We start from the raw sequence: 25999 nt of genomic DNA, 5'->3' as shown, positions 1-25999 counted from the left end.
AGAACGAAAGGAACAAATGGTGTCAGAACGAGTAATGGCGGAGCAAGTAGTGTCGGAGCAAGTTATGCCAATGTAGTTTGTTATAAATGTGGAAAACCGGGCCACATTATTAGAAATTGCCCGAACCAGGAGAACACGAATGGACAAGGCCGCGGAAGAGTTTTTAATATTAATGCGGCAGAGGCACAGGAAGACTCGGAGCTTGTTACGGGTACGTTTCTTATTGACAATAAATCTGCTTACGTTTTATTTGATTCGGGTGCGGATAGAAGCTATATGAGTAGAGATTTTTGTGCTAAATTAAGTTGTCCATTGACGCCGTTGGATAGTAAATTTTTACTCGAATTAGCAAACGGTAAATTAATTTCAGCAGATAATATATGCCGGAATCGAGAAATTAAACTGGGTAGCGAAATATTTAAGATTGATTTGATACCAGTAGAGTTAGGGAGTTTTGATGTAATAGTTGGCATGGACTGGCTGAAGAAGGTGAAAGCAGAGATCGTATGTTATAAAAATGCAATTCGCATTGTACAAGAAGAAGGAGAACCCTTAATGGTGTACGGAGAAAAGGGCAACATGAAGCTACATCTTATTAGTAATTTGAAGGCACACAAACTAATAAGAAAAGGTTGCTATGCTGTTCTAGCACACGTCGAGAAAGTACAAATTGAAGAAAAGAGCATCAATGATGTTCCCGTCGCAAAAGAATTTCCCGATGTATTTCCGAAAGAATTACCGGGACTACCTCCACATCGATCTGTTGAATTTCAAATAGATCTTGTACCAGGAGCTGCACCAATAGCTCATGCTCCTTATAGACTCGCACCCAACGAGATGAAAGAACTGCAAAGCCAACTGCAAGAACTATTAGAACGTGGTTTCATTCGACCAAGCACATCACCATGGGGAGCTTCTGTTTTGTTTGTCAAGAAGAAGGATGGTACATTTAGGTTGTGTATTGACTACAGAGATTTGAACAAACTTACCATCAAAAACCGTTATCCACTGCCGAGAATTGACGACTTATTTGATCAACTACAAGGCTCGTCGGTTTATTCGAAGATCGATTTACGTTCTGGATATCATCAAATGCGAGTAAAGGAGGATGATATTTCAAAAACTGCTTTTAGGACGCGTTATGGTCATTACGAGTTTATGGTTATGCCATTTGGATTGACTAACGCACCAGCTGTGTTCATGGACCTTATGAACTGAGTGTGTAGGCCATATCTTGACAAGTTTGTCATTGTTTTCATCGATGACATACTTATTTACTCAAAGAATGATCAAGAGCACGAAGAACATTTGAGAAAAGTGCTAGAAGTATTGAGGAAAGAAAAACTGTACGCTAAGTTTTCAAAGTGTGCATTTTGGTTGGAAGAAGTTCAATTCCTCGGTCACATAGTGAACAAAGAAGGTATCCAGGTGGACCCGGCAAAGATCAAAACCGTTGAAAAGTGGGAAACCCCAAAAACTCCGAAGCATATATGTCAATTTTTAGGATTGGCTGGTTACTACAGAAGATTCATCCAAGATTTCTCCAAAATAGCAAAACCCTTGACTGATTAACGCACAAAGGGAAGAAATTTGATTGAAAGGATGAACAAGAGAAGGCGTTTCAATTATTGAAGAAAAAGCTAACTACGGCACCTATATTGTCATTGCCTGAAGGGAATGATGATTTTGTGATTTATTGTGACGCATCAAAGCAAGGTCTCGGTTGTGTATTAATGCAACGGACGAAGCTGATTGCTTATGCGTCTAGACAATTGAAGATTCACGAGCAAAATTATACAACGCATGATTTGGAATTAGGCGCGGTTGTTTTTGCATTAAAGACTTGGAGGCACTACTTATATGGGGTCAAAAGTATTATATATACCGACCACAAAAGTCTTCAACACATATTTAATCAGAAACAACTGAATATGAGGCAGCGTAGGTGGATTGAATTGTTGAATGATTACGACTTTGAGATTCGTTACCACCCGAGGAAGGCAAATGTGGTAGCCGACGCCTTGAGCAGAAAGGACAGAGAACCCATTCGAGTAAAATCTATGAAAATAATGATTCACACTAACCTTACTACTCAAATAAAGGAGGCGCAACAAGGAGTTTTAAAAGAGGGAAATCTAAAGGATGAAATACCCAAAGGATCGGAGAAGCATCTTAATATTCGGGAAGACGGAACACGGTATAGGGCTGAAAGAATTTGGGTACCAAAATTTAGAGATATGAGAGAAATGGTACTTAGAGAAGCTCATAAAACCAGATACTCAATACATCCTGGAACGGGGAAGATGTACAAGGATCTCAAGAAATATTTTTGGTGGCCGGGTATGAAAGCCGATGTTGCTAAATACGTAGGAGAATGTTTGATGTGTTCTAAGGTCAAAGCTGAGCATCAGAAACCATCAGGTCTACTTCAACAACCCGAAATCCCGGAATAGAAATGGGAAAATATTACCATGGATTTCATCACTAAATTGCCAAGCACTGCAAGTGGTTTTGATACTATTTGGGTAATAGTTGATCGTCTCACCAAATCAGCACACTTCCTGTCAATAAGAGAAGATGACAAGATGGAGAAGTTAGCACGCCTGTATTTGAAGGAAGTCGTCTCTAGACATGGAATACCAATCTCTATTATCTCTGATAGGGATGGCAGATTTATTTCAAGATTCTGGCAGACATTGCAGCAAGCATTAGGAACTCGTCTAGACATAAGTACTGCCTATCATCCATAAACTGATGGACAGAGCGAAAGGACGATACAAACGCTTGAAGACATGCTACGAGCATGTGTTATTGATTTCGGAAACAGTTGGTATCGACATCTACCGTTAGCAGAATTTTCCTACAACAACAGCTACCATTCAAGCATTGAGATGGCGCCGTTTGAAGCACTTTATGGTAGAAAGTGCAGGTCTCCGATTTGTTGGAGTGAAGTGGGGGATAGACAGATTACGGGTCCGGAGATAATACAAGAAACTACTGAGAAAATCATCCAAATTCAACAAAGATTGAAAACCGCCCAGAGTCAACAAAAGAGCTACGCGGACAGTAAAAGAAAAGATATAGAGTTTGAAATTGGAGAAATGGTCATGCTTAAGGTTTCACCTTGGAAAGGCGTTGTTCGATTTGGTAAACGGGGGAAACTAAATCCAAGGTACATTGGACCATTCAAGATTATAGATCGTGTCGGACCAGTAGCTTACCAACTGGAGCTACCTCAACAACTCGCGGCTGTACATAACACTTTCCACATCTCAAATTTGAAGAAATGTTTTGCTAAAGAAGATCTCACTATTCCGTTGGACCAAATCCAAATCAATGAAAAACTTCAATTCATTGAAGAACCCGTCGAAATAATGGATCGTGAGGTTAAGAGACTTAAACAATACAAGATACCGATTGTTAAGGTTCGATGGAATGCTCGTAGAGGACCCGAGTTCACCTGGGAGCGTGAAGATCATATGAAGAAGAAATACCCGCATTTATTTCCAGAAGATACGTCAACACCTCCAACTGCTTAAAATTTCGGGACGAAATTTATTTAACGGGTAGGTACTGTAGTGACCCGAACTTTTCCATGTTTATATATATATTAAATGAAATTGTTATTTACATGATTAAGTGTTTCCAATATGTTAAGCAATCAAACTTGTTAAGACTTGATTAATTGAAATAGGTTTCATATAGACAATTGACCACCCAAGTTGACCGGTGATTCATGAACGTTAAAACTTGTAAAAACTATACGATGACATATATATATGGTTATATATATAGTTAACATGATTTTATTATAAGTATGTATCTCATTAGGTATTTTAACAATGAGTTATATACATAAAAATGAGACTATTAATTTAAGAAACTCGAAAACGATATATATAACGATTATCGTTATAACAACGTCTTACTAGGTACATATGAATCATATTAAGATATTGATACACTTAGTTAATTATATTAAATGATAAGTAAATATATTATTAAGTGTATTAACAATGAAATACATATGTAAAAATAAGACTACTAACTTAATGATTTCGAAACGAGACATATATGTAACGATTATCGTTGTAACGACATTTAACTGTATATATATCATACTAAGATATATTATATATCATAATATCATGATAATATAACAATTTAACATCTCATTTGTTATAATAAACAATGGGTTAACAACATTCAACAAGATCGTTAACCTAAAGGTTTCAAAACAACATTTACATGTAACGACTAACGATGACTTAACGACTCAGTTAAAATGTATATACATGTAGTGTTTTAATATGTATTCATACACTTTTGAAAGACTTCAAGACACTTATCAAAATACTTATACTTAACAAAAATGCTTACAATTACATCCTCGTTCAGTTTCATCAACAATTCTACTCGTATGCACCCGTATTCGTACTCGTACAATATACAGCTTTTAGATGTATGTACTATTGGTATATACACTCCAATTATCAGCTCTTAGCAGCCCATGTGAGTCACCTAACACATGTAGGAACCATAATTTGGCAACTAGCATGAAATATCTCATAAAATTATAAAAATATGAGTAATCATTCATGACTTATTTACATGAAAACAAAATTACATATCCTTTATATCTAATCCATACACCAACGACCAAAAACACCTACAAACACTTTCACTCTTCAATTTTCTTCATCTAATTAATCTCTCTCAAGTTCTATCTTCAAGTTCTAAGTGTTCTTCATAAATTCCAAAAGTTCTAGTTTCATAAAATCAAGAATACTTCCAAGATTGCAAGTTTACTTCCAAGTTTTCTAAATCCATTCCAAGTAATCATCCAAAATCAAGAAACCTTTGTTACTTACAGTAGGTTATATTTCTAATACAAGGTAATAATCATATTCAAACTTTAATTCAATTTCTATAACTATAACAATCTTATTTCGAGTGGAAATCTTACTTGAAATTGTTTTCGTGTCATGATTCTGCTTCAAGAACTTTCAAGCCATCCAAGGATCCTTTGAAGCTAGATCTATTTTTCTCATTTCCAGTAGGTTTATCCAAGGAACTTGAGGTAGTAATGATGTTCATAACATCATTCGATTCATACATATAAAGCTATCTTATTCGAAGGTTTAAACTTGTAATCACTAGAACATAGTTTAGTTAATTCTAAACTTGTTCGCAAATAAAAGTTAATCCTTCTAACTTGACTTTTAAAATCAACTAAACACATGTTCTATATCTATATGATATGCTAACTTAATGATTTAAAACCTGGAAACACGAAAAACCGGATTTACGCCGTCGTAATAACACCGCGGGCTGTTTTGGGTTAGTTAATTAAAAACTATGATAAACTTTGATTTAAAAGTTGTTATTCTGAGAAAATGATTTTTATTATGAACATGAAACTATATCCAAAAATTATGGTTAAACTCAAAGTGGAAGTATGTTTTCTAAAATGGTCATCTAGACGTCGTTCTTTCGACTGAAATGACTACCTTTACAAAAATGACTTGTAACTTATTTTTCTGACTATAAACCTATACTTTTTCTATTTAGATTCATAAAATAGAGTTCAATATGAAACCATAGCAATTTGATTCACTCAAAACGGATTTAAAATGAAGAAGTTATGGGTAAAACAAGATTGGATAATTTTTCTCATTTTAGCTACGTGAAAATTGGTAACAAATCTATTCCAACCATAACTTAATCAACTTGTATTGTATATTATGTAATCTTGAGATACCATAGACACGTATACAATGTTTCGACCTATCATGTCGACACATCTATATATATTTCGGAACAACCATAGACACTCTATATGTGAATGTTGGAGTTAGCTATACAGGGTTGAGGTTGATTCCAAAATATATATAGTTTGAGTTGTGATCAATACTGAGATACGTATACACTGGGTCGTGGATTGATTCAAGATAGTATTTATCGATTTATTTCTGTACATCTAACTGTGGACAACTAGTTGTAGGTTACTAACGAGGACAGCTGACTTAATAAACTTAAAACATCAAAATATATTAAAAGTGTTGTAAATATATTTTGAACATACTTTGATATATATGTATATATTGTTATAGGTTCGTGAATCAACAAGTGGCCAAGTCTTACTTCCCGACGAAGTAAAAATCTGTGAAAGTGAGTCATAGTCCCACTTTTAAAATCTAATATTTTTGGGATGAGAATACATGCAGGTTTTATAAATGATTTACAAAATAGACACAAGTACGTGAAACTACATTCTATGGTTGAATTATCGAAATCGAATATGCCCCTTTTTATTAAGTCTGGTAATCTAAGAATTAGGGAACAGACACCCTAATTGACGCGAATCCTAAAGATAGATCTATTGGGCCTAACAAACCCCATCCAAAGTACCGGATGCTTTAGTACTTCGAAATTTATATCATATCCGAAGGGTGTCCCGGAATGATGGGGATATTCTTATATATATGCATCTTGTTAATGTCGGTTACCAGGTGTTCACCATATGAATGATTTTTATCTCTATGTATGGGATGTGTATTGAAATATGAAATCTTGTGGTCTATTGTTACGATTTGATATATATAGGTTAAACCTATAACTCACCAACATTTTTGTTGACGTTTAAAGCATGTTTATTCTCAGGTGAATACTAAGAGCTTCCGCTGTTGCATACTAAAATAAGGACAAGATTTGGAGTCCATGTTTGTATGATATTTTGTAAAAACTGCATTCAAGAAACTGATTTCGATGTAACATATTTGTATTGTAAACCATTATGAAATGGTCGTGTGTAAACAGGATATTTTCGATTATCATTATTTGATAATCTACGTAAAGCTTTTTAAACCTTTATTTATGAAATAAAGGTTATGGTTTGTTTTAAAAATGAATGCAGTCTTTGAAAAACGTCTCATATAGAGGTCAAAACCTCGCAACGAAATCAATTAATATGGAACGTTTTTAATCAATAAGAACGGGACATTTCAGTTTGTGCCATAAATTTTGAGAGGAAGCAGTAAAAGAAGAGTGTGAGATAAGGTGTTGTATCTTGGAGGCGTGGATGAGGTATAAGTCACCAGAACTATTGTATCGCATGATTAGGGTCCCCTTTGAAAAATCCTTCACAGTAAAACCAAAAGGATCATATTCAAGAGATATTTTATTATTAGAAGAAAGACGACGAACAAATATGAGATTGTTAATGATATTTGGTTCAAGAAGAACGTGAGATAAATAAAGTGGACGAGTAATAGAGGGAATGGAAGTAGAACCTGTACCATAGACTAGAATGTAATTTCCATTGCCAACAATAATACTATGAGGAAACTTTGATTGAGAATAAGACATAAGTTTACCTGTGGAACCCGTCATGTGGGAAGTAGCTCCAGTGTCCATGTACGAGTTATCATCAGAAGGGTTCAAGCTCATTGTGTACATGAAGGACTCAATATCAGTAGATGTGGAAGAAACTAAAGGCGCAAATGAAGAAGTAGGACGTGGGCCTGGACCAAGGATACCTTGTTGGGCTGGAGAAATATACGTGGGCCTGACCCATAAAGCAGTTAGGTAAGGTGTAGGTGGGGCATTCCATTGTGGGCTTTGCCAAGCCCAAGATCCATAAGTCCAAGTTTGAGATTGTTGTCCAAAATTTGGGTGAGGTGAACCAGAATGTTGAAGGCCACGGCCCTCGGTTGTATCCACCTCGGCCTAGATAATTTCCTCGATGATTTCCATGACCACGGTTTTTCTGACCAAATTGGCGATTGCTGGAGTTGTGAGGGTTTGGTGGTTTCGGCGATGGTGTTGACGAAGCAACGAGAACAACATTAGAAGTTGAGGGATTTGTGGAGTTTGAGGATTGTTTCTGCTTGCAGGCTTCTTCAAGAATGATGGATGATCTTGCTTCATAGAATGATGGAAAAGGTATAGTGTGAGCAAGGTATGCCCCGACGTTGTCATATTTTTCATTAAATACTGTGATAAGCTGTAATACCAAGCGATCTTCTTCAAATTTTGGACCAACGTTGCCTGATTGATCCGCAATAACCTTAAGTTCCCAACAGTATGCTGAAATATTGGGAAATCATCAAACTTGGTATTGACAAAGCGTTGTTGAAGGTGAAATAAACGAGTGTTATTGTTATCTTGAAAAATACCCTTAAGTCGCACCCAAACATTTTGAGATGTAGTACTAGAAATCAAGATGTTGGACATCAGACCACTGAAAATCTATAATCTATAATCTATCTATCTATCTATAATCTATCTATCTATCTATCTATAATCTATCTATATCTATCTATCTATCTATCTATCTATCTATAATTTATAATCTATCTATCTATCTATAATCTATATCTATAATCTATCTATCTATAATCTATATCTATAATCTATAATCTATATCTATAATCTATATCTATCTATATCTATATCTATATCTATATCTATAATCTATCTATCTATAATCTATCTATAACCTCTTATAAATCGTGAACATAAATTCTAGGTGTCAATCCTTAAGTACTCCTTAATCAAATTAGCTGACGTGTCAATTGCTTAATCCACCACTAATTAAGTGACTAATTACGTGTGCCTGTTTATTTAGGGCTTAGTAAGCAAAGCCGCTTCAGTGAAACTGTCATCCACAAATAAAAAATGCGTACGGCAAAATTCAGAGGACCACCCGCCGCTGCTACCACCGCCTTCGCAGTCGCCGCTACCATCGCCGGAGCCACTGCTGCAACCACCAAAATTGCCGCTGCTGCCTCTTAGGGTTTTTGAGGTTGTAATTTTTTTTCTCAGGTTTCGCTTGAATCAACCGTTCGTAAGTTTTTTTTTTTTATGATTCCAGCAATTTGGCTTCAAGCCAGATTTCAATTTGATTACTATACTTGATGATTATGCAGACAAATTTTTTTTTGCCGTACGCATTACAATTTCGACTTATATAGAAGCAGAATATTGGTGTTCATTTTTATTAAATCAATTTTAATAAGTTGATTGCAGGATAAAATCAACAACGATGATACTAATTTATCAATTCCTGAATTTCCGTGATCATAATTAGAAGGCCAGTCGATGGTTCATCATACAGATTCAAGGTATTGTGTTTAATTGTGACTTCAGTTTTTGTTTTAAGATATTTTCAATTCTTTTTGCGAGTTGAAGAAGCTCCAAATAACTATTTCGTTATTTTAGGTTTTAGCTTTGTCTGTTTTCTTATATTCTGTTTATTTTAGGGTAGTATTATTTTTGGGTTGAAGAATTTTTTTCCTGGCCCTTTCATTTATATTACAGTTTTTATCGATCATCTTCTCCCGGATTTGTAGTTAGTATTACGTTTTTATCATGACTGCTAATTTTTACTTACTCTGACCGGATTGCCCATGGTTGTTTGTTTGACGTTATTTGCTGTGCCGTTTTAACCCATTGCCCCATGTTCATAGCGCTGTATTTTTTTCCTTCGTATGTTGTTTTGGTAGTAGTGATAATGAGAGGTACAAGAAAAAGAAAAAAAAGGTAATGATGATTTACACGTTCGTCTTTTTAACCCATCGCCCCATGATGATTTCTGTTCGTCTTTTTTTTGAACGATTTTGATGGTTTTTCTTTATTTTATTTTAGGAATTTCTAGGGTTAATATATGATCATGTCCAAATATTGAGTTTCATTGATGAATATTGCATTGTATATTCTATTTAAAAAAAAAAACGATCAAATTCATGTACTTTCCTTGAAATTACTTGCTAACTACAATTTTTTTCATAGTTTTTTAATGCAGCATGCAACAAACTTGCAATCTGACGATGAAGGTTATACATGGTTAATTGGTACACTATCGCCACGATCGTTCAGTCGGAGCACCATATGCGTCATCATCATGTCTTACAAGGTAGTTTCCTGAGTGAATGTTATAATTTAATTTGTCCGATCAACTTAATATGCTTACTTTGCATTATCGAATGCAATATGGTGCTTTGTATCAATTCGAGTTTAGCCATCTATTACATATAACCTGCATTTGTTTAGAGTAAAATTATAGATAGCCATTTGTAAGTGATGATGATGTTTTAATTAATTTGGAATGGCCCGGTAGCTCTAAATGAAATCCGAGTTGTAACCTATGATTGGAATGGCCTGGTAGCTCTAAAGTGGTTGTCGAACCCGACTTAATGCTTGCTTTAATGGTAGTTGTTCCACTATCAGATGCTATCTGATCATCTGATCTTGAGTGCCTCTTGCCTCTTCAGTTGTATACTTGTATGGGTTGTGTTTGCCACCTGGCCCATCATTCTTCTTGAGTTCCAATGTTCGTATGGATTGTGTTTGTCACCTGACCCATTTTCCATCTCGTGTTCATGTGTTTTATGTGTTGGTTTTACGCTTTCCATGTCGTGTTCTGTTAGTTTTCGTGTAATCTTCATTGGCTGGTAGTTGCCTGTATGATACATTGTACATATTCCTTTTGCTTATTAATAACATATCTTGGCTTTTTTAAAATAAAAAAAAATTGGGTTTTTTTTGTTACTTATATGGAATAGATATAGGTATACATAGAAATTATAGATACAGATGTAGTTTAGTAGATATATATATTGACGTATCGAATTATAGATTTGTCCGTTATAGTTCAAATCTATCTATGATGTCCATTGGTTAGAGTTAGGAACTTATCACACCTCAAAGTCTATATACAGTTTCAAAATTGACATGAATTACGGTTCTGATTGCTTTGATCAAGGGCAACAATCATTTAAGTTTTGAATATTTATTATCCTCTTTTGTTTAAAGTTGTATTTTCCCAAATTCTAACATATGATCCTTTGAATACTGACAATGCATTCGGATCATAATAATGTAAAGCTAAGACTACCATTTTTTTTTTGTATGGTCTCTTTTTGGATGTTATGTCAGTCGTTTTATTGGCTATTATAAATTTGATATTTTGTTCCCAACAACAAATAGAGCACAAAATAAGATAGGTGTCATGGTCAGAGTAACTAAAGATTGAAATTTGGTAATTTGATAATAAACTGTTTATACTTTTCTGTAGGTGGTATAAAGTAATACAAAGTTATCATGAACCAGCTCCTTCACTTTTCCACTGCTACTGAGGAGCTCAAAAAAGGGAAAATGTTAGATATAAACTAAGAGTTATTATTTTATATCACTAAATAAAATTGATGAATCATGAATCTAAGTTAAAAATATAACTCTTCATATAATTCTTATAATCTTGGTTTTCAGTCTGAATTATATTATAGAACTCATCTAATTTGCTCAATTTGTTCTACAGTTTTTAGTATGTAATATAAAATTTTACCTCAGAATGGGTGCGAGTATGGCTAGCTTTTTATGTTATATGGTACGTTTGAAAAGCAGTATAAGTTGTAATCATGGATGGATCGAATGGACAAACCTCTTATCTTACACATTTGAGGTACACTTAAGTAGTTGTCTATTTTGTTTACTTGAGTAGTTGAAACTAAAACAGTTGGCTTTGCTATGGATGTACAGGCTCACTATTAACGTACCAAGAACGAGTAAAGTTCAAGTCCACTTGGTGAGAGTGATGACACTGATAATACATTAGGGAAGTCTGAGGCTTCATTCATGGATCAGCCATCAAGGAATAAGGTGGTAAATGTTCATATTAATTATTATCATACTTTCAGACTCCTTATTTATCTTCGCAAATACGTGGCACAATGTTAAATATTAAGCCCAAAAGAAGCAAACTCAACCATTTTTATGTTAGTTAAAAATAAAATATATAAGTTGCTTAAAATTATTTAAAATAATGTCGCATTTCATTACATCTGTCGGTTAATGTACAATTAACCAAAAGTCTTGTGTTAAAACAGTCCCAATTGTTCCACTTTTTAGCCCTTTTTGTTATGCATTAATGCACAATCGAAATCTACTATGAATTTGCTACAAGTGATATTTACTTTGATGATTATAAATTTGCAGGTAAAGAAACTTATAAAACAAGGGCTAGCCAGTTAAGGTGAGATTTTCATTACATATATATATATCTTTCAGTTTCATCTTGCATGATTTTTCCTTCGTCAGGTACGTTCATTGTTCACGGTTGCTCATTATTTCTTAAAGACGCGAACCATGAAAACGAATTCACGTGATTGATATTCTAAATATGATTATGGTTTTTGTATGGAATCCATTTGATTGGCAACTTCTTGCAATCTGGTCTTTTGTGTTAACTGGGTTTCGCTTGCAGTCGCCTAAATTGACACAAAATTAATGCAGCCACAATTCATAGCTGTCTTTAAACCTTTAGAGTGGGCCATATCAAATTTCAATATGTTTGTTTAATATGAACTCCAAAAGTTCTATAACATCTTATAAATCGTGAACATAAATCCTAGGTGTCAATCCTTAAGTACTCCTTAATCAAATTAGCTGACGTGTCAATTGCTTAATCCACCACTAATTAAGTGACTAATTACGTGTGCCTGTTTATTTAGGGCTTAGTAAGCAAAGCCGCTTCAGTGAAACTGTCATCCACAAATAAAAAATGCGTACGGCAAAATTCAGAGGACCACCCGCCGCTGCTACCACCGCCTTCGCAGTCGCCGCTACCATCGCCGGAGCCACTGCTGCAACCACCAAAATTGCCGCTGCTGCCTCTTAGGGTTTTTGAGGTTGTAATTTTTTTTTCTCAGGTTTCGCTTGAATCAACCGTTCGTAAGTTTTTTTTTTATGATTCCAGCAATTTGGCTTCAAGCCAGATTTCAATTTGATTACTATACTTGATGATTATGTAGACAAATTTTTTTTTTTTTGCCGTACGCATTACAATTTCGACTTATATAGAAGCAGAATATTGGTGTTCATTTTTATTAAATCAATTTTAATAAGTTGATTGCAGGATAAAATCAACAACGATGATACTAATTTATCAATTCTTGAATTTCCGTGATCATAATTAGAAGGCCAGTCGATGGTTCATCATACAGATTCAAGGTATTGTGTTTAATTGTGACTTCAGTTTTTGTTTTAAGATATTTTCAATTCTTTTTGCGAGTTGAAGAAGCTCCAAATAACTATTTCGTTATTTTAGGTTTTAGCTTTGTCTGTTTTCTTATATTCTGTTTATTTTAGGGTAGTATTATTTTTGGGTTGAAGAATTTTTTTCCTGGCCCTTTCATTTATATTACAGTTTTTATCGATCATCTTCTCCCGGATTTGTAGTTAGTATTACGTTTTTTATCATGACTGCTAATTTTACTTACTCTGACCGGATTGCCCATGGTTGTTTGTTTGACGTTATTTGCGGTGCCGTTTTAACCCATTGCCCCATGTTCATAGCGCTGTATTTTTTTCCTTCGTATGCTGTTTTGGTAGTAGTGATAATGAGAGGTACAAGAAAAAGAAAAAAAAGGTAATGATGATTTACACGTTCGTCTTTTTAACCCATCGCCCCATGATGATTTCTGTTCGTCTTTTTTTTGAACGATTTTGATGGTTTTTCTTTATTTTATTTTAGGAATTTCTAGGGTTAATATATGATCATGTCCAAATATTGAGTTTCATTGATGAATATTGCATTGTATATTCTATTTAAAAAAAAAACGATCAAATTCATGTACTTTCCTTGAAATTACTTGCTAACTACAATTTTTTTCATAGTTTTTTAATGCAGCATGCAACAAACTTGCAATCGGACGATGAAGGTTATACATGGTTAATTGGTACACTATCGCCACGATCGTTCAGTCGGAGCACCATATGCGTCTTCATCATGTCTTACAAGGTAGTTTCCTGAGTGAATGTTATAATTTAATTTGTCCGATCAACTTAATATGCTTACTTTGCAATGCATTATCGAATGCAATATGGTGCTTTGTATCAATTCGAGTTTAGCCATCTATTACATATAACCTGCATTTGTTTAGAGTAAAATTATAGATAGCCATTTGTAAGTGATGATGATGTTTTAATTAATTTGGAATGGCCCGGTAGCTCTAAATGAAATCCGAGTTGTAACCTATGATTGGAATGGCCTGGTAGCTCTAAAGTGGTTGTCGAACCCGACTTAATGCTTGCTTTAATGGTAGTTGTTCCACTATCAGATGCTATCTGATCATCTGATCTTGAGTGCCTCTTGCCTCTTCAGTTGTATACTTGTATGGGTTGTGTTTGCCACCTGGCCCATCATTCTTCTTGTGTTCCAATGTTCGTATGGATTGTGTTTGTCACCTGACCCATTTTCCATCTCGTGTTCATGTGTTTTATGTGTTGGTTTTACGCTTTCCATGTCGTGTTCTGTTAGCTTTCGTGTAATCTTCATTGGCTGGTAGTTGCCTGTATGATACATTGTACATATTCCTTTTGCTTATTAATAACATATCTTGGCTTTTTTAAAATAAAAAAAAATTGGGTTTTTTTTGTTACTTATATGGAATAGATATAGGTATACATAGAAATTATAGATACAGATGTAGTTTAGTAGATATATATATTGACGTATCGAATTATAGATTTGTCCGTTATAGTTCAAATCTATCTATGATGTCCATTGGTTAGAGTTAGGAACTTATCACACCTCAAAGTCTATATACAGTTTCAAAATTGACATGAATTACGGTTCTGATTGCTTTGATCAAGGGCAACAATCATTTAAGTTTTGAATATTTATTATCCTCTTTTGTTTAAAGTTGTATTTTCCCAAATTCTAACATAAGATCCTTTGAATACTGACAATGCATTCGGATCATAATAATGTAAAGCTAAGACTACCATTTTTTTTTTTTTTTTGTATGGTCTCTTTTTGGATGTTATGTCAGTCGTTTTATTGACAATGCATTCATCCACTTCGTTTAGTTCATTGTCGGAATTCTCTTCGGTTGTTGTAGGTGATAATCCCGCTAAATTTTCTTCATACTCTATACATTCTTCAATGTCGTTATATAACGGACCTTCTAATGAAGTTTGATCTTTATCTACCCCATCCAAATAATCTTTCAAACATACACATACTTTCACAGCTTGGGGGGTAAGTCTTGACCTTCTTTCCGATATAATTCGACCACTCAAAGAAAAGGCCGATTCGGAAGCTGCGGTTGAAGCTTGAACGGTAAATAAGTCACGAACCATAATGCTTAATATTGGATATGTGTCTTGTTTTGTTTCCTACCATTTTAAAATGTCAAGGTTGTTAAATTGTTCTTCACTCATGTTTAGTGCAAAGTTTGCCATCTTATAATTTCTCAACTCGCTTGTGGGTGCCGATGTTCGTGCGCGTTTGGAAGCGTCTTCACGTACCAAGTTAAAAAGACTTATTTTGAGGTCTCGGCTCCTTCGAGAAGATGATCCGGGTTGGTCAACAATTGGGTTTGATTGTCGACCATATTTTGTTGCATAAATACCAAACATATTCTCAAAAACATCATTAAAAGGGTGTACTTGGTTCAAAAGATAGTTGGGTTCGTCATCGAAAACACCATGCACACAATCAAAGTTGGTATATATTGTTGTCACCAATCGTTCAACCCCATTAAAATTTAATCGTGGGTCAAGTGCGGCCGCACATAAAAATACCTTCGGTATCTCTCCAAAATATTTTTTTAGTTTTTTTCTTATATGAAAAATCGCTTGTCTAAAAATAACATTATTTGAGTTCGCAAATTCGCATATTTTTTCCGTCATTATATAAAATTGTTCTAAAACTAGTACGCTAGTTGGGTAATAAACACCCGATAACATTGTTGATGCCTCTTTAAAAACTTGTAAAAAACTTGTTAATGATTCCAAGTCATCCCATTCGTAGTCACTAATTGGTTCGGAAAATCCCTTTCTAAGTAGTTTTCTATTAAAAGCGATTAACGTTTCTTTTTGACGTAAAATATTTTCGAACATTAAACAAGTAGAATTCCATCTTGTATTATTATCAAAATAAGGACCTAACCAAGTGCCATGACAATCTTTAACAAAAGCCTTATAGTTATGATGTCGTGCGTTGCTCGTACGATAAATCGTTACTAATAATCTTCTAAATTTTTCTTTTAATGAAGAACAAAAAGTTAAACAATCTTGAACTCCCAAGTTTATAATATGAGCAACACAACGTGTATGAATAAATGCACCATTTAAAATCGGTCTAAGTGCAATTTTTAACTCACTCATGGCCGCATCATTATTAGATGCATTATCTAGCGAAATTGTAAAAACTTTATCGATTAAATTATATTCTTCTAAAGTGTCTTGTAACGCTTTTTTTATATTATTACCGTTATGTGGATAACCAAATATTTTAAAATCGATAACACGTTTCATTAAAAGTCACGAATCGGGATTAAACCAATGAGCGGTAACGGCTAAATAAGAATTTGCCGTTCCATGTGGTGCGCTCCAAACACAAGTTATAGAAACCCTATGTTTATATGTTCGAAAACCTTCAATTATTTCAGTTTTAGCTTTTTTCCATAATTTAAAGGCGTCACGTCTTAAGGTAGAACGACTTACATTGCTATATCGCGGTTGTAGTCGATTCCGAATTAGCTCCGTAAGCCTTGGATTGTCGAAGTGGTTGAAAGGAAGCGCTTGTTGAATGACAAACCTTGACAAATCTTGCCGAAGAGCTTCGGCATCGTATTCAAAAATCGAACCATCGGCCCGCATTGTTTGTTGTCTCGGGTCTTGCCTTGCACTACAACTTTTGTCAAGATGTTTTCTTAACGTTGTATTACCCGAAACACCCATGAACTTCATACATTGTGTACAACGAGCTTTTTCCGCACCATCCTTCATTACACATAACTCGAATTTGGACCAAACGTCCCCTTTTCGCTTTGTTTCTTTTTTGTAATCAATATCGGCCGTAGTGTAGCCTTGTGAAGATGTTCCAACGGAAGCGGAACCGGAAACGGAAGCTTGTGAATTATCCATTATGGGATAAGTAAGTAGACTAGAGATTAGAGAATATTTAGTGATTTAGAAAGAATTATGAGAATGTTTGTTGGTGCATTTTCAACCAAAGCATTACCATGTATTTATAATGGACTTTGTGAGGTTAAAATGGTCAAAAAAAACTCAAAAAACTGCAAAAAAAAAAGGCTGAAACTGCAAAAAAAAAAAAAAAAAAAAGGCTAGTTTTTTGAAAAACCGGATCGGATCCGGATCCGGATCCAAACCGGATCGGATAAAATCCGATTTATATCCGGAAAAAATCCGGTTTTCTTGAAAATCTGGATCCGGTTGGACCCGGATCGGATCTCGGATCCAGATCTGGTTTTTGCTGTGTCCGGTTCTGCTTCTGTCCGGTTTCAGATCGGGTCACCGGATCGGATCTGGATCCGGTTTTTTTGCCCATCTATATCGTCCATTGATGTTGGAGGGGAGAACTTGTGAAGGAAAGTTTAATCGTGGACAAAGAAGAAAGGGACGACCGGTGGTTAAGGTGATACCATGAAAGATTATAAACGTTGCCTTCTCATTCATTATTTGAGGTATCTGAGGTGAAACCCTAGCCGTATTATCTTCTTTCCCCGTTGTCTAACATTTATCTCATAGAAATTGATATTGCCGTCATTTTAATTCCAAAATTATTTTGTGGAATTGCAAAAACACGTGTCCACCTTCACAATTTTTCTCCTTTGAACGGTGCAATTTTTTATTTTACCTCAAACATTGCACTCACGGCTAGAGTAAGAAACATAAATCATGTATTACTCTAGCTACGTGAATACAAAAAGAGTTTGTTAAAAAATATATATATAAATTTAAAAAGTATTTTTATTTTTGAGTTTAAATATAAGTATTTTATTGTTTTACAGAAATATTTATATATATATATATATATATATATATATATATATTTGATAAAACAGAAAAACTAAAAAAATAAAAAATAAATTTTAATTGAACCTGAGTAAAAAACGAACCCTTTCTCAATTTAAATTGAACCCTCCGCGACTCGCGGAGCGTTTGAACTGGGCCTCACCGCACTCGCGGAGGTCAATCTGACAGGTCAAACCTCAGAGGCCTAGAGTAAGAAACATAAATCATGTATTACTCTAGCTACGTGGTGTTTATCGATATAGGTCATGTTTGGGAAGTTTTTAAGAGCTTTTAGAAGCTTTTAACTTTTAACTTTAAAAAAAAAAACTTTTATTTGAAAATAAAAAAACTTTGTTTAGTTAGAAAAACTTAATTAAAGATTTTTGTGAAATGTAAAATCTCCTATTTGAAACGCTATAAGAGGTAGTGTTTAGATTTTGAAAGAGCTTTTACGTTTCTAATTTACTTAAATATCCATGTTAAATATGCATAAATTGTCCGTAGTAACATTAATAATTAATAATTTATAATATATATGTAATAATACAACAACGTGTCAGCCATGCAATAAAAGAGGTTTGTAATTAATATTAATAAAAAGATAAATGTGGCCTTCAAAACTTCAGTGAAGACTTAATGGGGGGTTTTAGTCTAAAATGAAGTGGTGTTAAAAAAAGTAAAAAGTAAAGCGATGTTAAAAAAAAACTATTGAAACCGAAAGCCTCACACATATATTAATTTAGCATCTAAGTGTTTTTTTCTAGTGTCATTTTCTATCATTTTACTCTTTTTTAAAGCTCCAGTTACTGCCTACTTTACCAAACACCTAAATATATCTACCAGCTTATAGCTACTAGCTTACAGTTACCAGCTACGAGCTAACAACTCCAGCTACTAGCTAGTTTCGCCAAACATACCCATTTTGTGGTGGTTTCACATGTTTGGTGCCCACAGTTAGAAACATAAAGCGTAAAGTCTTCTTTTGGTCTCGACTTCAAAGTTCTGCCATCGCCACCAATATCACTTTTGGTATTCTTGTTTGAATTAGAGAGGCATAACGTTGCAATGATTTAGTACACGTTTAGTTGGTTTTACATGCATTTAATGTGGTCTGAATGTTCATTTCTTTCAAGTTGTAACACTCCATCCGTCTTCAGTGGCGGAACTTGAACCCGAATACAGATGACGCGGACGTAAAAATTTAATAAATTTTTTATTGACAGTAGAGGTCAACACTAAAATATCCTTAATTTATAGTAAATTTTTCTTTTTTTTTAGTGTAAATTTTTTTTTCCGTTAAATCCAGGTGGGTCGGATACCCCCTTTAAATACCAGTATAATCAACCACTATCCGTCTCAAATTTATAGTTATATTTTGACTTTTGAAAGTTTTTATTTTTAAACTTTAACTTTAAACAACTTTTAAAGTGCTACACAATATTTGATGAAATCTATAAGAATAAATTAAGTTTTATATGCGATTTCATTTGGTATAACTTACAACAAATATTAAGTAAATACAAAAATAATTATGTATAGTAAAAGTTAAGAAATAAAAACTTTTAAAAGTTAAAACATGACTATTAGTTTGAGATGAATGGAGCACTAACTATAATGGTTATGTTTTAAGCTTACTTTATTTAAGTTTATAAAGTGCTCACTTGAAATTATTGTAAAGTACACATATATTTTTTAATACTAACATTTTAATATAATATTAATATTTATAATTATTTATGTTGCTTTAAGTTATTAATATTGTAAACGCCCGTCCTAATTTACCTGGACGAAGTCTTCAACATCTGGTCCCATTGCGAGGTACTGACCTCTATATGATACGTTTTACAAACAATGCATTCTTTTAAAGGACAACTCATTTCAAAATACCAATTGGTATATGTTTTCCTATAATATGAATGACTAATATGCCATTTACTTAATAACAGTCTTTTTGAACTCGACGACTTGAATGCAATGTCTTTTGAAATATGTCATGAATGACTCCAAGTAATATCTTTAAAATGAGTAAATGCACAGCGGAAGATTTCTTTAATACCTGAGAATAAACATGTTTAAAAGTGTCAACTAAAAGGTTGGTGAGTTCATAGGTTTATCATAAACAATAAAACTCAGTTATTTTGATAGACCACTGTAGTGACCCGAACTTTTCCATGTTTATATATATTAATTGAGATTGATATTTACATGATTAAATGTTTCCAACATGTTAAGCAATCAAACTTGTTAAGACTTGATTAATTGAAATAGGTTTCATATAGACAATTGACCACCCAAGTTGACCGGTGATTCACGAACGTTAAAAATTGTAAAAACTATATGATGACATATATATGGTTATATATATAGTTAACATGATATTATGATATGTAAACATATCATTAAGTATATTAACAATGAATTACATATGTAAAAACAAGACTACTAACTTAATGATTTTGAAACGAGACATATATGTAACGATTATCGTTGTAACGACATTTAATGTATATATATCATATTAAGAGATATTCGTACATCATAATATCATGATAATATAATAATTTAAAATCTATTTTGATATTATAAACATTGGGTTAACAACATTTAACAAGATCGTTAACCTAAAGGTTTCAAAACAACATTTACATGTAACGACTAACGATGACTTAACGACTCAGTTAAAATGTATATACATGTAGTGTTTTAATATGTATTCATACACTTTTGAAAGACTTCAAGACACTTATAAAAATACTTCTACTTAACAAAAATGCTTACAATTACATCCTCGTTCTGTTTCATCAACAATTCTACTCGTATGCACCCGTATTCGTACTCGTACAATACACAGCTTTTAGATGTATGTACTATTGGTATATACACTCCAATGATCAGCTCTTAGCAGCCCATGTGAGTCACCTAACACATGTGGGAACCATCATTTGGCAACTAGCATGAAATATCTCATAAAATTACAAAAATATGAGTAATCATTCATGACTTATTTACATGAAAACAAAATTACATATCCTTTATATCTAATCCATACACCAACGACCAAAAACACCTACAAACACTTTCATTCTTCAATTTTATTCATCTAATTGATCTCTCTCAAGTTCTATCTTCAAGTTCTAAGTGTTCTTCATAAATTCCAAAAGTTCTAGTTTCATAAAATCAAGAATACTTTCAAGTTTGCTAGCTCACTTCCAATCTTGTAAGGTGATCATCCAACCTCAAGAAATCTTTGTTTCTTACAGTAGGTTATCATTCTAATACAAGGTAATAATCATATTCAAACTTTGGTTCAATTTCTATAACTATAACAATCTTATTTCAAGTGATGATCTTACTTGAACTTGTTTTCGTGTCATGATTTTGCTTCAAGAACTTTGAGCCATCCAAGGATCCATTGAAGCTAGATCCATTTTTCTCTTTTCCAGTAGGTTCATCCAAGGAACTTAAGGTAGTAATGATGTTCATAACATCATTCGATTCATACATATAAAACTATCTTATTCGAAGGTTTAAACTTGTAATCACTAGAACATAGTTTAGTTAATTCTAAACTTGTTCGCAAACAAAAGTTAATCCTTCTAACTTGACTTTTAAAATCAACTAAACACATGTTATATATCTATATGATATGCTAACTTAATGATTTAAAACCTGGAAACACGAAAAACACCGTAAAACCGGATTTACGCCGTCGTAGTAACACCGCGGGCTGTTTTGGGTTAGTTAATTAAAAACTATGATAAACTTTGATTTAAAAGTTGTTATTCTGAGAAAATGATTTTTATTATGAACATGAAACTATATCCAAAAATTATGGTTAAACTCAAAGTGGAAGTATGTTTTCTAAAATGGTCATCTAGACGTCGTTCTTTCGACTGAAATGACTACCTTTACAAAAACGACTTGTAACTTATTTTTCCGACTATAAACCTATACTTTTCTGTTTAGATTCATAAAATAGAGTTCAATATGAAACCATAGCAATTTGATTCACTCAAAACGGATTTAAAATGAAGAAGTTATGGGTAAAACAAGATTGGATAATTTTTCTCATTTTAGCTACGTGAAAATTGGTAACAAATCTATTCCAACCATAACTTAATCAACTTGTATTGTATATTATGTAATCTTGAGATACCATAGACACGTATACAATGTTTCGACCTATCATGTCGACACATCTATATATATTTCGGAACAACCATAGACACTCTATATGTGAATGTTGGAGTTAGCTATACAGGGTTGAGGTTGATTCCAAAATATATATAGTTTGAGTTGTGATCAATACTGAGATACGTATACACTGGGTCGTGGATTGATTCAAGATAATATTTATCGATTTATTTCTGTACATCTAACTGTGGACAACTAGTTGTAGGTTACTAACGAGGACAGCTGACTTAATAAACTTAAAACATCAAAATATATTAAAAGTGTTGTAAATATATTTTGAACATACTTTGATATATATATGTATATATTGTTATAGGTTCGTGAATCAACCAGTGGCCAAGTCTTACTTCCCGACGAAGTAAAAATCTGTGAAAGTGAGTTATAGTCCCACTTTTAAAATCTAATATTTTTGGGATGAGAATACATGCAGGTTTTATAAATGATTTACAAAATAGACACAAGTACGTGAAACTACATTCTATGGTTGAATTATCGAAATCGAATATGCCCCTTTTTATTAAGTCTGGTAATCTAAGAATTAGGGAACCGACACCCTAATTGACGCGAATCCTAAAGATAGATCTATCGGGCCTAACAAACCCCATCCAAAGTACCGGATGCTTTAGTACTTCGAAATTTATATCATATCCGAAGGGTGTCCCGGAATGATGGGGATATTCTTATATATGCATCTTGTTAATGTCGGTTACCAGGTGTTCACCATATGAATGATTTTTATCTCTATGTATGGGATGTGTATTGAAATATGAAATCTTGTGGTCTATTATTATGATTTGATATATATAGGTTAAACCTATAACTCACCAACATTTTTTGTTGACGTTTTAAGCATGTTTATTCTCAGGTGATTATTAAGAGCTTCCGCTGTCGCATACTTAAATAAGGACGAGATTTGGAGTCTATGTTTGTATGATATTGTGTAAAAACTGCATTCAAGAAACTTATTTTGTTGTAACATATTTGTATTGTAAACCATTATGTAATGGTCGTGTGTAAACAGGATATTTTAGATTATCATTATTTGATAATCTACGTAAAGCTTTTTAAACCTTTATTGATGAAATAAAGGTTATGGTTTGTTTTAAAATGAATGCAGTCTTTGAAAAACGTCTCATATAGAGGTCAAAACCTCGCAACGAAATCAATTAATATGGAACGTTTTTAATCAATAAGAACGGGACATTTCAACCACAAGATTTAAATACAGTACACCTATCTCGTGTACGAAACCATTTTTCATAAATGCTTGGCAGAGTAGGTTCGTATCCTTTTCTCCCCCGTAGTGTAACGACCCAGCTTTTTCGACTTGCTTTTATGCCTTGTATATTTGCGAAACTGCGTATTTGTGCGTACTGTGTTACTTTATTACTCCGGAACCTTGGCACACGTGTTTTATATTCATATATACTTTAAAACGTGCCTTGGTGTATGTAGAATGCTTAACTTGTCCACCAGATGCTTTATAACCGTTGGTGTTACTTGCCGTTTCGAATAAACCGCGGACTGCGCGCACGTTTGACTTTTGTCGGAACCGGAATATTTGGACAGTGAAATATTAATTATTATTTTATAATAATAATTACTTGGGCCTTTGGATGCTTAATTTTATTTATTTAATTGCTAAAGCCCAATAGTTAGTCTTGTTGGACTTTCTACCTTGTTGGGCTCAAGCCCACCCTACTCTAGCTAGTGATCCAATTAATTAGCCCAAGTATTATTACTAGTGACCCATAATAATAAATAAATAAATAAATAAATTAATTAATTAGTGAGTCATACTAGCATAATGGATAAGGTTTATCTAATTGTCACATGGGATTCTAGCAAAAGGACACACTTTAGACAACCACTAACCAAAAAGCAACATGGTGTCTCCCCCCCCCCCCCCCCCCCCCCCTCAAAAATTTCGGCCACTATGGCCTCCATGTCATCAATCCATGTCAAATTATGCCTATAAATACTAGCCTAATCCCATTCATTTAACACTTACTCTCATTTTGATTTTTCACACACTTGTTCTTTCTTTCTTTCCATACCTGTAAGTTTTCTTTTTCCTCCTCTTTTCTTCATCAATTTCGTGTACATCATCATCATTCTTATGGAGATCAAGTTCCTTGTAGCTTTGATCTTACTTATATCTTGTTGATTCAAGCATGAATCTTTCAAGAACATGAAAGATTCAAGCTTTCTAGCTTGAATCTTCATATCTTTTGTAGATCTACTTCTTTTATACTTTGATCTTTCTATTTTGTGATAAAGATTCAAACTTTTGTTTGTAATCTTCATACATCTTCAAGATCCAAGCTTTATGCTTCAAGATCTTCAAGAACAATTAAGATGCAAGCTCTCTAGCTTGAATCTTCATATCTTTTTGTTAGATCTAAGTTCTTTTTGCTTTGATCTTGTTATTTTGTTGAAAAGATTCAAACTTTTGTTTGTAATCTTCATGTATCTTCAAGATCCAAGCTTTATGCTTCAAGATCTTCAAGAACACTTAAAGGTTCAAGCTTTCTAGCTTTGCAACCTTGTAACTTGTGTGAAATGGATCCAAGCTCTCTAGCTTAGGGTTCCATCACCTCATTTGACTTAGATTGTGCTTATACTTGTTGAATTGATGTAAAGTTTGTAACTTTAGTTGTTATTGTGAATTGAAATTGTGTTAAGACTAAAATATGATGTAACCTTGGTTCATCATCCATCTAAGACTCATGAATGAGTGGTGTTCTTACTTGGTCTTAACATATTGTGTATTGATGGTGAATCTTGGTCAAAAGTGATGCTAAACCATCAACGAGTTGTACACTTGAAGCTACAAGCATCAAGGATGAGAACCGTGATGAGCATCAAGCACCAAGAACCCCACCAGAGCACTTGTCCACTGATTTTCGTATCTGATCAGACCACCTAGGCTACTGGAAAGTTGATTTTCAGTTAGTTCGGTTCGAGTAGATGATTTTACGTTTAGGCCTCGTCTTAATCCGAGTTACGATTTAGGATTTATGGCCCTCCGAGAGTCACTACACCCTATTAACGTTGTGCTGAAATTTCTGACCTACTCACACTTAAACCGTCTCCACGGTCAAACGAAGACGAGTTAGGTTCTGGAAATTGGTCAATGGTTAGGGAACTCATATACGGAGCCATAGCCACTGACTATGTGTCTTTTCTATTTACGTAGAGATTGTAGCAGCTGACCGAAGTCAGCCTATTGTTTCGATCTCTATTCTTGTCAAACTTACTTAGCTTTTATGACGATGAATGATGATGATGATGACACTTAAACTTATTTTATGCACTATTTGAACTCGTAAAGACAACCTACTGACCTAGTAACATTTGATTTAGGTTGACGACCTTTCGGACCGACTTACTACTTGCCCACTTTCGTATCAACTTGTATTGCTTATTCACTGTGAGTTATTGCATCCCTTTTTACCACTTTTACTATTTTTGGGACTGAGAATACATGCGATTTTTACGTTTTACATGTTAGGCACGAGTACTTAAACTTTATATGTGTGTGGGTTATACAACGGCATAAATATTCCCCTTAGCACGGTAACGTTTAGTCATTGGTTTTTGAACCGGTGAACGCGAATCTTAGATATGGATCCATAGGGTTTGACATCCCCACTCGGGCTAGTCGCGCTAGCATTTAATGAGTGTTTAATACTTCATGAACTTACGCACTCGTCAAGTGTACTATCAGGGGGTTATAAACGTTAAGTCTAGTTACCGGGTGCCCACGGTTATACATATACTTTATCATACTGATTTGAATTACTGATTTGAAACGCTTGTTTGAAGCACTGAAATCTCGTGGCCTACCTTACGTTACTGTTACAACTTAAACTATAGCTCACCAACATTCGTGTTGACTTTTTAAGCATGTATTTCTCAGGTGCTTAGACAATGTTGCTTCCGCTGTTAAACTTGCAGTCTTGGTGTTAGACTTGCT

General features: G+C 33.9%; 1 long non-coding RNA gene across 5 annotated transcripts; it reads left to right on the top strand.

Moving 5' to 3' along the window:
• The first annotated feature begins 8534 nt into the window (after window positions 1-8534).
• On the top strand, window positions 8535-12386 carry LOC139904382 (uncharacterized). 5 transcript variants are annotated; one of them, XR_011778773.1, is made up of 5 exons: window positions 8535-8806; window positions 9031-9125; window positions 9793-9916; window positions 11078-11661; window positions 11998-12386. It is a non-coding gene; the product is annotated as an uncharacterized lncRNA (long non-coding RNA). The 5 variants fall into 5 exon arrangements; XR_011778772.1 differs by having other exon boundaries at window positions 9793-11464; window positions 11542-11661; XR_011778775.1 differs by having other exon boundaries at window positions 9793-11464; window positions 11542-11664.
• The last annotated feature ends 13613 nt before the right edge of the window (window positions 12387-25999 follow it).

The sequence above is a fragment of the Rutidosis leptorrhynchoides genome, chromosome 4 (assembly GCF_046630445.1).
Source record: "Rutidosis leptorrhynchoides isolate AG116_Rl617_1_P2 chromosome 4, CSIRO_AGI_Rlap_v1, whole genome shotgun sequence".
Lineage (NCBI taxonomy): Eukaryota > Viridiplantae > Streptophyta > Magnoliopsida > Asterales > Asteraceae > Rutidosis > Rutidosis leptorrhynchoides.
Note: the sequence above shows the minus strand (reverse complement) of the source record. Positions and strands in the feature narration are given on the sequence as shown.